Genomic DNA, 12,792 nt, shown 5'->3' with positions numbered 1-12,792 from the left:
GGGCATCTAATTCCACAAAAGAAAAGAGGGTAAGCTTGTCAAATTCACCAAAATGTATAAGATAAAATATGATTGATGAATAGGATTTAGAAAAATGCACATGAAAGAGACCCTAAGCCCATATTTTACACATACATATAGATTCTTATGATATGGAAAGTAAATCTAGATGAATAATATTGAAATGAAGAAATAAAAGGTACTTACCTCTAAAAAGAATTCAGTGGAAACTCCTATCAAACAATCTCAAAAACTCTCAATTTTTGCAAAATTAGACCAAAACTACAAGTTCTACAAAACCCAGAAATCTTTTTCTTTTATGAGGGTAGGTCAACCTTGACCCAGTTAGCGGGGCACAATTGTACCTCAAGGCACAACTGTGCCTCAAAATCTTGACCTTGACCTGCATTTCTCAAACAAAATTTATGTTTGTGAATCCCATAAGTTTGACAAAAAGAGTATCTAAATTCGCACTTTAATTTGTAGTTCCACACCTATACCTACAAGGGAAATGGTTTTTCTTGTTGGATGGGGGGTTTGCCTTAGTCAAACCCCAACTTGGAATTAAATTTGAAATTGAATTGAAATAAATAAACAAAGTAAATGGAACTATTTACCTTGCTTATGTTGAAATCCTTGTAGAGGATTTGAATCCTTGAATCCATAGTATGGATATGCTCCAAATGAATGTAAGATGTCTCGAATCAATTGTCTTAGATCTTCAACACCAATCTTGAATGGATCTTGGATTAGGAAAAGGCTTGAATGGAAATGGATGAATCTTCAACAAGATGGTTCCATAGAGCTTGAATCCTTCAATGGCTACCAATGGATCTCCTTGATGAATTGAATGCTTGAAGATGGATGCTTGCTTGAACTTGATAAATAGCATATCTTCACTTCATAGAACTTGTGAGTGTAAACTTCATAATAGATGGATGCACATGATCATGGTTAGATAAAATGAGAGAGGAAGGCTTCCTTGTATAGAGATCAAGGGCACAAACTCCTAGAGAAGGCTAACATGGGAGCATTAAATCTCAATTAACCTTAACCGCTAGAAATGGACCTTGATTAAATGTAATTTAAGATTTTACCATTTTCGAGACTGAAATAGCTGACCTGGAAGTGGGAAAACAATTCTTTCTAAAACCCAACATCCAAAAATCATGGAACCTTGAAATGTGAGCCTTGGGTCAAGGATGAGGTCAACACTGACCTAGATTAGGGTTGAGGTCAACCTTGACCTAACAGGTCACCCTTGACCCAAAAGTCAAGAATCTCAGGATTTCAATCTAGAATGCCAAAAAACCGCAAAAAGAAAGTGGAAAAGGGGCAGAATAGGGGAAAAAGTCAGATCCAAGTTAAAGACCCATTCAAGGTGTTGGACATGACCCTAGACCACTTACTCAAAGGGCTAAACACTCTTAATATGAAAGTGCTTCCATTTTAAGATGATACAAATTCTTCACAAATTCTTTTGAAATCCTTATCTCTAGCTCACTATGATCTTTGCTAGCTTGAATGGTGATAATAAACTCCAATTCAACATTTAAACCCTTAGAAACCTTTTCTTTCATTAATATTAATATTTTTGAACTTAAATATAAAGTTATGAGTACCTTGCATACCTCATCATAACTCTACATGCCTTTATTTTTCAAATTTTTTGTTTGGTAATTTACTGGTGAAGTGCTCCCCCTATAGCTATAAAAGCTATTTTGGTTGAAGATGAGGATTCAATGCCTGGCACTACTTTCCCTTTATTCTTTACATTTTTTGGACATTTTTCTATCTATGTCATGTTGTTAGCAACATTTCCTTCTTTCTCAAAGGTTTTATCAATACTGTCATACTGTGTTATACCAACATTATTATTCCTTCTTCCAACATAGTTATTTCTTCTAACATTTGGTGTTCTCATGTTGTTCACAGATCCATTAAATCAGTCACACCTAGTTGTATGACCCAAATTATTGCAATTATAATTTGTAACAATTGAATTTCCATACCTTGATCCATTTAGATTAACTTGCAATCTATAATTTCTGGTTATATGTCCAAATTTATTACATATGTAGTATGTAAAACCATTGTTCATTCCCAAAGGTCTTCTTGTTGTCATGTTGGATCTCTCATTTTATCTTCCATTATATTGTTGATTAGATTTGTTGCATTCAATTTTATGTCCATTAAGCCAACAATTGAAACAATATCTAGCAAAAGGTTCAATATATGTGTTATTACAATCCTTCTTCATGTGCCCATACCTGTAACAAGCATAACATCTTCCTTTTAATGATTTTCTTTACTCCTAAAGTTCCTTTGATATGTTAATTGATTTGGATCTTGCATAGATTCTTCTTCAATTGTGCTTTTAGATTCCTTATAACATTCTCTTTGTATATATCCAATCCATGTCATATCTCCCCTAGGCTTCTATTGCATTAGTTGCTCATCAAATTTGTCAATACTTGAATATAACTTGTCAAGATGTAACTTAGATTCAAAAAAGTTAACCCTTCACAATATTGGTGTACTTCTCAAGTCCCTTGTACTTAAGCTTTGAATCATCAAGTCCACATTTTACCTTAGCAAGTTTATTACTTAGATCTTTGCATTCACTAGCCTTACCTTTCAGATCTACCTCAAGTTTGTCCTTTCTAGATTTATTCTCATCTTTTACCTTAACCAACTGAAGTGAATTAACTTCAATTCCTTGTTTAAGTGCTTGATTTTCCTTCTTGATTTTTGCAATAACATCTAATTCATTGTCTGGCTTAATGATCCTTGACCCTTTCAACTAACTCTTTTCTTTTGACCCTTGAAACTTCAATATGGTTTTTAAACTTCTTGATATAGTCTTGTGCACCCTCGAGTTTCATTTTATAGCTCTTTAAGTATTGCATCAAAATTCCTTTCCATCACTATCAAATATCCCAATATCCCATGCTTTTGATCACTTTTAATCCAATTATGTATTATGTCACTTAACCATATGCATGCTTAAGTAAATAAACTAAAATGTAAAGTACTCAACACATTAGAACTCATAACACCATGATTGTTAACTAAAGAAACCCTCACCAAGGGAAAACCTTGGTGGGGATAGTACCCACAAGTTAATGCACTAATACAAAAATACTTTGTAAAGAATGTTGTGATGAGATGTTGTAGTTGATGTCAAAGTTAAGGATGTAAAGAAAATGCATCAAATGTGATATCCATATTGAGAATCATCAAATGTCAAAGTATGACGACATGATGATTAAACATAGGGTAGCAATGAGATACAGTGATAGAAGATAAATCATATGGATGTGGATATTGCGATCATAGATGAATTTAAAGTGTCTCTCTATGACAACAGTAATAATAGGAAGCAAATTGATAACTTCTACATGACTAAAGAAAATGAAAGTCACATATGCAGAAGTGTTTATATCTAGCTATAGATGCAATTAAATATCATATGGAAAATGCATGAATTTTTTATTGAAGTCAAAGACTACAACAACTGTAAATAAAAGGTACCATGTTCTAAAGCTACATTATGTATGTTAATAGAAAAGATTGATGTGTGACTTGGAAACAAAACACAAACATAGTATCTATATAAACCAAGACATATGGTGACGTAAATGCAAAAGTTAAAATAAGGGATTCATTAACAAGTGCAATCACATTAAAAAAGGGAAAAATTTAGTTATATCATATGAACCACAATAGCAAATATGAAGTATTTAATATGTTCTATGGAGTGATAGTGATAAATGCAATGAAAAGATTATGATACTTATATATTGAGTAAAATATAAAGCAAAATATTGAAAGAAAGAATGAACACTATTGGTAAATAGATTTGTCACTGTAAAATTGGCCCAATGGAGTGTATGTGGCAAACCATTCACAACAGTTGGATAGGCCCTTGGTATGCAGCCTTCCTCTATGTTTAGAGGGGCAACTCCATCATATGATATAATTTTGAAGTTTTTTGAATAAATATGAAATCAAACTTTAAAAGATGAGAAAGCTCATGATGATGAATGCACCACTTGACTTCATAGCTTTCATGAATTAACATAAAATTGCTAATAATAGCAATCAAGCTCTATGCTTAAGAACTATTCCTAGCAAGATGTTGACCCAAAGATTCATAAACATTTGCACAATACCGTGAGAATGCTCACTGCAAAGAGAATCAACATTTCTAACAATTTAGATTCGAAAGGGGGGAACTCAAATTGAAAATTCCTTTATTTTCTTGCACCAAGAACCTAAGAGGAATTTTTGATTACAAAGAAAAAAATTGTACATACTTTCCAAATATCATCTTCTAATCAAAATTTTAGCATAGCACTCCCTTTTTCTAAAGTCCAAAAAGTCCCCTTTACAAAGCCCAAAAGAGACCTTATATAGACATAGAGGTTAACAAATACATCTTTGTGGTTAATAACCACCTCCAAAATATGTAATTTTGGAGAGGTTAGTTAACCTCAATAAAATTAACCTTTATGACTTGAAACTTAACCTTACATACTTTGATAAGAAGATTGAATAATCAATCCTTATCGATCCCCTAATCATTTCATCTCTTGATATTATATCTGCACATATATCCAAACCAAGAATCTTCAAAGTATAATCTATTTGAAGGCTACTATTGACATCTTCCACGGATGTTTCTTTCATGAAAAGATCTACTTCAGCATCTAGTACAATTCTAGCTTCTTTCTCTCTTTTATCCAGCTCGTATAACATTTCATATTTGCTACCAACACCCTGACACTTTGTAGAGAAATTCAATGTCTCTCTAACAGTCATCACCCCTACATGTAGATCATTTTGACTTATGTAAGAAAATATCTTCTAAGGGAAAAACTCATCTAGTCAAGCCATTGTAAGTGATGGAACCACTTGCCTTTAGCTCCTTGTTGAATCTTCCTGCCAAAGCTAAAAGTAGAGTAGACCTTCTAGATCTAGGCTAACCTAATAACAAGGTAAGTCTGGATGGCTTTATGATCTCGCTGTCATCCTTCAAAATAGTTAATTTTATCTTTTTAGTCGATGTTAATCCAATCGTGTCCAACATGGTCTCCAAGAAGTTCTTGGCCAAGTTAACAAGTGTGGGAAGTGCTCTCCCACCAATGAGGCACTCAGCATTTACTGTTAGATTTTCAAACCAAACTTCTACTATTGGAATCTTCATCCCTACTCTACCTTATGTGAGCTCTCAATTTTGTCAAGAACTGATCGTTGTCTCCTTCAATCACTTTGAAGACCTTCTCAATGAACTTTTGTTTTTCTTTGATTGGCATCCAAGTTTCAAACATCAACTTCTTTGAGGATTTCCTTCAGATGGCCTTCATCATCATCATCACTAAAACTCTGAAACGTGATACTAGTCTAGATATGCACTATGCAGAAGAAAATCAATGAAACAAAAGGAGGCTATACAAAAAAATTGTATCTCATTTAAGTGCTCTAGTGACTAATCAAAAAAAAAACTCTTTGAATTGGATAGTTATCTATACCAACCCAAAAATGGTAGAAGAATCGCCAGTTTCTTGAGGATCTAATTTAAGAGTGCGATGGTCCTTGACACTTTCAATTCTAGCACTGTTAAAGGAGCTAGGAAGGAAGCCCTTTGCTTCTATTTCTTTCATAAGTTGCATTGCTTGGTGAGACATCCCCTCCCTTTTTAGCCTCTTCACCAGCACATCATAAGTTTTTCTATCTAGAACACAATCCCTGGCAAGCATACAATATGCTAACTTAAAAGCAGAACTGAGATCGTCTTCTTTGTAGAAAAAAATTATATAGTATGGTAAGTATGATCATCAAGTATGTGTCCATTGCTAGTTAAATGATGGAAGTTACTCAATGGCTACCATTTTCAATGCAGCTTCATCATCCTCCACATGTCACATCTCCATTAGACTTGATTCTTGTAGAAATACTTGAACTTGGCATTCCCCACTTTCTGTTATTTGGGCTTCTCATTTCTAAAACTGCCATCTTTATGAATTAAAATACTCTGTATACAATCTAATCAATCATCTTTCTTTTCATATCACTATATCAGTCTAAGAATCACTTCTCAATGAGACATTTTGACAAATAGTTCATGTACAATCAATATAAAGGGACACTAAGTAGTCGGCTACAAACAAAACCCATCATCTTTCTTAAATAGTCTTGCTATCATAGCTCGAATAAGAGAAGTTTTCCCTATCCCAACAGAGCCTTCAAAAATCCTATGTGGACAATCCCTTTGTTTGATCAATTTCTCAAGCTCTCGAGCTTGAGGTTTATTGAAAATGAAATCTAACACTTTCTTAGGTCTCCATCATATCTCTTAATTTCATACCACTGTCCACTATTTTAGAACGTAGGCTCTAATTAGTAATAGCCGATAGAATGTCATCAATATAAGTGATCACTAAATCAAAGGAGAATTTAGAAAGACCACCATAGATAACAATGCTAGTAGAAAAAGATGTTGAGGCTTCATTGTCATTTCCAACACTGGTAAAAGTAGTTTGTGATGAAGAGAAGGCAACGGCTCAAAATTTGTTCATTGACACTCATGAGCTCTTTCAATCAAACATTATTGTTGGCTAAAGTCGAGTGTCCTCTTTCCTTTCAAAAACCTGTTTCACTAATTGAGTTAAATCATGTACCATGGTTGGAACTTGATTATAGACAACTGTAGAATCGATTTCCCTTTGAATTACTTTCTCCATGTGCTTAATTTCCTTCCTTAGAGAACTTTTTCAATCAGTTCACATGCCTTATTCGTAATTCCACACAATTCTTCTACAATCACACTATGAACTTGGAATCCCACGCAATGTCAAGAGGAACTCTGTCATACAATCCATGGGCGTTGGTATTCTTGTTGTTTCAAATCACTTGTAACTCTCTCCACATCTTAGCAAATGTGTTACTAGAAACATGAATTCTTATGATCATTGATTTCAAGCTATTCATATATCCAATCCTTCATCAAGAAATTCAAGAGGTTAATAACCATCTCAAAAATGCGTATTTGGGACTCAAACATTAACCTCTCTTTAAGAGGTTAATGGTGAGAGAGAGAATACATAATTTTGGAGAGGTTAATTAACCTCTTCCAAAATACATAATTTGAAACTTATCATTAACTTTTTGAGAGGTTACTAGTGACAGAGAGAATACGTAATTTTGGAGAGGTTAATTAACCTCCTCCAAAACATGTAATTTGAAATTTATCATTAACCTTTTGAGAGGTTAATGGTTAATGATAAAATTGAAAATACATATTTTTGGGTCTCTCCATTAACCTACGATAATTTTGGGCTCAGAAGCTGGATTTTAAAAATTCAAAATGCTCGGCAGAGTTGGGAGCGCACCGGATATATTAAAGGGCAAAACTTCTCAAAAAAACTCAGAGATGAAATAACCATTTCAACCATTAAAATGAGGCATATTTCAAAAATAACTATAGGATTAACAAGATCAAAAATTGAGACAATTTTGACATCCGAGTAACAGCTGGCTCTAACTGGAGACAAGGACTGACAAGGATGAAGCTTGAATCTAGAATAACTAGAATAGTGCCTTATTCATGGGGATATAGAGTCACCTAAGGGACCACTTTTCAAAAGAGGGAACTAACACCAAAAAAAGGGACAACTAAAAAGAAAAACTACACACAACAAAAACTCCTAATTAGGCTATATACAAGGCAGGTTTCCCTACCTCCAATGACTTAAGGTATAATCATGCAAATGCATTCACTGGATGGGAAAAATAAATACCATGGCATACCAACATGTGAAAATTCTTAAGCTTCCATGGGTTCAAATATAAGTGTGCTCCTTGAATTCTAACTTTGAGATTCCTAGCATGCCTCACATCTCTGGATGAAAGAACATATCCAAATAACTAGACTTCACCAAAAATCTCAAACTTCAAAATCAACTCTGCTTCTTGTGGCATGGAATTGATAACTTCATTTTCAAAGAGTTGAAATATAAGATTCTCAAGTTTCTAAATGCATATTTGATCTTCCCCTCTACTTGGCAAGCCCTCTAGTTGAATTTCTAGTGATTAATTATCATGAAGTCTTGAACTCGTTTCTGACACTAGAGACTCTTGATTTTCCATGGGCATGATCATGGTTGAATCTTCTATAAAATTATTCCAGCTAGGATGCACATCCATGTTATATTGAATCTTCTCATGATCCATTTCTTATTCTTTATCTTCCAAAAGATCATCTTTAATTTTTAGGCACTTCTGAGTTACATGGATACCATCTTCAACAATGTGGGCCGTAACTTCATTTTTCATCCCATTAATATTAAAATTTCCCATCTGAAGGGTCTTTTGATGTTTAAGACGAGAAGATACAAAACTTCATATTGGATTGCCTTCATACAATTTGTGGAGAGAAGTAACCTGAGGAGTTATAACCATTGAACCTTGTCTTTGAATACCAACTTGAGAATCATCAGTAAAAATGCCTTCCGCTAAGAATAAAGGATTAAAGTAAACATTTTCTTCATAGAGGAAATTACCATCTAATGATTTCAAGCACAAGCTTGGAGTAAATATATCATAAGAAATTCCTTCATCAATTTCCTCCACGTGATCCACTACTAACTTATTCTTCTCATAGAAGTTCTTTGGCATAGGATTTCCTATTTGATGAAAAGGCTCAAAAAGAGGATTTCTTTGATCTTTGAATGATCCATAGGTTTTTAATTGCAATTCCATTGGATTAGAGGAACTTGTCATCATATCCATATAGCTCTCATCTTCAATACATTCAATGATAACTATTCCCTTTTGAATCATCATTTCTTGTCCAAGACATCTTTTATGGAATGTGAAAGTTGGCATGCATGATAAAGAATTAAGGCTATCTGGTTCATCTTCTTCTCCTAGAAGCTTATTTTTATCTTTTTCATCAACCAATCTTTTAATCACAAGTTCATTGATTTCATCAAAAGTAAACGTTTCCATTTCCTCAGGGAAAGCATATATTTGTAGAAGTTCATTGGTGCTCTTATCTCCGTTAATGGTAGTAGTTTCAGATTGTGTTATAACATCTGAAGTATTGGTATTGTCAATAGATTCATCATCTTCAACGATCATGGAAGGATGATTGGGAAGATCTTCTCCACATAGGAAGTCGTCATCTAAAGCATTGAGGCACCAAGTAGGAATGAAAGTAGTGTGAAATTCACCTAGACCCACATTTTACTCGTCTTCAATCATATGTTGCATAGTTTCTTGAGACTTTGATATTTCTTTCTCTTTTCCATTAGGATCAAGATGATTGAATACTTTTTCCTGGGTTTGACAATTTTCACAATGATGCCTTGATACATTACTAGACCCTTCTTCTTCTATAGGCACCATATCTCAACCATCTTCTTGATTAGTCATAGAATCTTTGTCTTCTTTCATGCATGAAGATTTAGATGAGACATTTGGATCTAGTGATGTTCTTTTATCAAGAAAATAATTATTGCATGGGTCTTCTTTCTCAAGTTCTCGCAACGTTTGAAGTAAAGAAGGATGTACTTTGTTAGGATTTAGGCGTGCATTGTCATAGAAGCTTTTTAAAAATTCAACCTGATTGAGATAAATGGAAGTATGATTTTGAAGAGTAATAGGTGCAAGCATTGGGACACCTTTTTTACCACCACTATCCATCTTCGATTGACATGAATTACTTTTCTTATCAAGTTCTTCCTTGTGCTCACATGTGGAACTTCCTTCTGAAAATGATTTTGGTCTATGAGAGAAAAATTGATTATCTTTACTGTCTTCTTCATCTATCTTTTGCAAAGTCTGGAGCAAAAATGGATGAATCCCTCCTTGATCTAGTTTTCATCCACCATAGAAACTCTTCAAGAAGCTTGCGTGCTTAGGATCAATAAAAATCTGATTTTGCTAAGATACATGTGCATGAGAGACATTTTTAGTATTTCTCATTGCTAATTTAGATGAAGCACATTTTTCAGCAAAGACTTCTTTATCTTTATATGCTAAGTCTTTTTCCAAGAAGGATTCTTGATCATGAAAAATAAAACCATAATCTTTTCCATCCTCTTCTTCGATCTTTTGAAAAACTTGAAGTAAGTGGGGATGAACCATTTTAGGGTCTAGCCTCCTGCCGCCATAGAAATTCTTCAAGAATTCAACTTGCAGAGGCTCATCAGAAATGTGTTTCTTGGGATATGAAAAGTATTCATCTTCACTATTGCTATCACTATCACTTTCAACTTTTCCCTTATACCAAACCATGATTCTAAATTGTTGCCTTCAAATAGAGTCATCAATAATCAATCTTTAAAATAGAGTCACCAACCTTCATTCCAGGGAAGGTACCTTTTATCAACCATGTTATTGATAATTGTTCACTTGGTTTTGGATTGATCAAGGTTTTGCCTATTTCTTCTTCGGATAACTACTATTCTTTCAATGATTACAACGTTGTGACCAATAGGAGCTCTTCGCAAGATTTCCCCAAACTCTTCTTCTTCTTCAAGAACTTGATTTACTTGATGATATTGTTGTGCACTTCATTTACACCTCTAGGCTAGAGTGTTCAAGTCTTAAACAATATCCTCCTGGGTGTTTTGGAAGCCAAGGTTTGGTTGGAGAACTGGAAAAATGTTCTCATGTGGTAGCACCATCGTGCTTCATTACAGGTGACTGTCAATCTTTTCTAATTTAGTCTCCCTATTAGAGTCACCAAAAATCTATTGGTAAACAAATTTTTCACTGTAAAATTGGCCCAATGGAGTGTATGTGGCAAACCGTTCACAACAGTTGGATAGGCTCTTGGTATGCGGCCTCCCTCTACATTTAGAGGGGCAGCTCCCTCATATGATATAATTTTGAAGTTTTTCAAATAAATAACAAGTCAAACTTTAAAAGATGAGAAATTTCATGATGACGAATGCACCACATGACTTCATAGCTTTCATGAATTAACATAAAATCGCTAATAACAGCAATCAAGATCTATGCGTAAGAACTATTACTACCAAGATGTTGATGCAAAGATTCATAAACATCTGCACAATACCGTGAGAATGCTTACTGCAAAGAGGATCAACATTTCTAAAGGGGGAAACTCAAATTGCACATTTCTTTATTTTCTTGCACCAAGAACCTAAGAGGAATTTTTGATTACAAAGAAAAAATTTGTGCATACTTTCCAAATATCATCTTCTAATCAAAATTTTAGCATAGTGATTCCTTTTTCTTAAGTCCAAAAAGTCTCCTTTACAAAGCCCAAAAGAGCCCTCATATAGACATAGAGGTTAATAACTACCTCTTCATGGTTAATAACAACCTCCAAAATATGTAATTTTGGAGAGGTTAATTAACCTCAATAAAATTAACCTTTATGACCTGAAACTTAACCTTACATACTTTGATAAGAAGATTGAATAATCAATCCTTATCGATCCCCTAATCATTTCATCTCCTAATATTGTATCTACACGTATATCCAAACCAAGAATTGTCAGAGCATAATCTATTTGAAGGCTACTCTTGACATCTTCCACAGATGTTGCTTTCATGAAAATATCTACTTCAGCATCTGGTACAATTCTAGCTTCTTTCTCTCTTTTATCTAGCTCGTATAACATTTAATATTTGCTACCAAAACCCTAACACTTTCCAAAGAAATTCTATGTCTCTCTAACAGTCATCACCCCTACATGCAGATCATTTTGACTTATGTAAGTAGATGTCTTCGAAGGGAAAAACCCGTCCAGTGAATGGCCATTGTAAGTGATGGAACCACTTGCCTTTAGCTCCTTTTTTAATCTTCCTACCAAAGCTAAATGTAGAGTAGACCTTCCAAATCCAGGCTAGCCTAATAACAAGGTAATTCTGAATGGCTTTATGATCCCGCTATCATCCTTCAAAATAGTTAATTTTGTCTTTTTAGTCGATGCTAATCCAATCATGCCCAACATGGTCTCCAAGAAGTTCTTGGCCGAGTTAACAAGTGTGGGAAGTGCTCTCCCACCAATGAGGCACTCAGCATTTACTATTAGATTTTCAAACCGAACTTCTACTGTTGGAATCTTCATCCCTACTCTATCTTATGTGAGCTCTCAATTTTGTCAAGAACTGATCATTGTCTTCTTCAATCACTTTGAAGACCTTCTCAATGAACTTTTTTTTTTCTTTGATTGACATCCAAGTTCCAAACATCAACTTCTTTGAGAATTTCCTTCGGATGGCCTCCATCATCATCGTCACTAAAACTGTGAAACATGATACCAGTCCAAATATGCATTGTGCAAAAGAAATTCAATGAAACAAAAGGAGGCTATATAACAGAAGTCTATCTCATTTAATTGCTCTAGTGACCAATCAAAAAAAAATACTCTTTGAATTGGACAGTTATCTATACCAAACCAGAAATGGCAAAAGAATCCCTGGTTTCTTGAGGATCTAATTTAAGAGTACGATGGTCCTTGACACTTCTGATTCTCGCACTATTAAAGGAGCTGGGAAGGAAGCCCTTTGCTTCCATTTCTTTCATAAGCTAGATTGCTTGGTGAGACATCCCCTCCCTATTTAGCCTCTTCACTAGCACATCGTAAGTTTTTCCATCTGGAACACAATATCTAGCAAGCATACAATATGCTAACTTAAAAGTAATACTAAGATCACCTTCTTTGTAGAAAAAAATTTATGGTATAGTAAGTATGATCATTGGGTATGTGCCCATTGCTAGTTAAATGATGGTAGTTGCTCAATGGCTGC

The 12,792-nt window shown here is 34.2% G+C and overlaps 1 pseudogene; it reads right to left on the bottom strand.

Moving 5' to 3' along the window:
- The window catches only part of LOC149576640 (putative inactive cysteine synthase 2 pseudogene), a 92,932-nt pseudogene extending 80,373 nt beyond the window's left edge, over positions 1-12,559 (bottom strand).
- Positions 12,560-12,792: the final 233 nt, after the last annotated feature.

This window comes from Cupressus sempervirens, chromosome 1 (genome assembly GCF_028749045.1).
Source record: "Cupressus sempervirens isolate cs-2001-9-10 chromosome 1, ASM2874904v1, whole genome shotgun sequence".
In the NCBI taxonomy this organism is placed as follows: Eukaryota; Viridiplantae; Streptophyta; class Pinopsida; order Cupressales; family Cupressaceae; genus Cupressus; species Cupressus sempervirens.
This window is presented reverse-complemented; position numbering and strand designations above follow the sequence as displayed.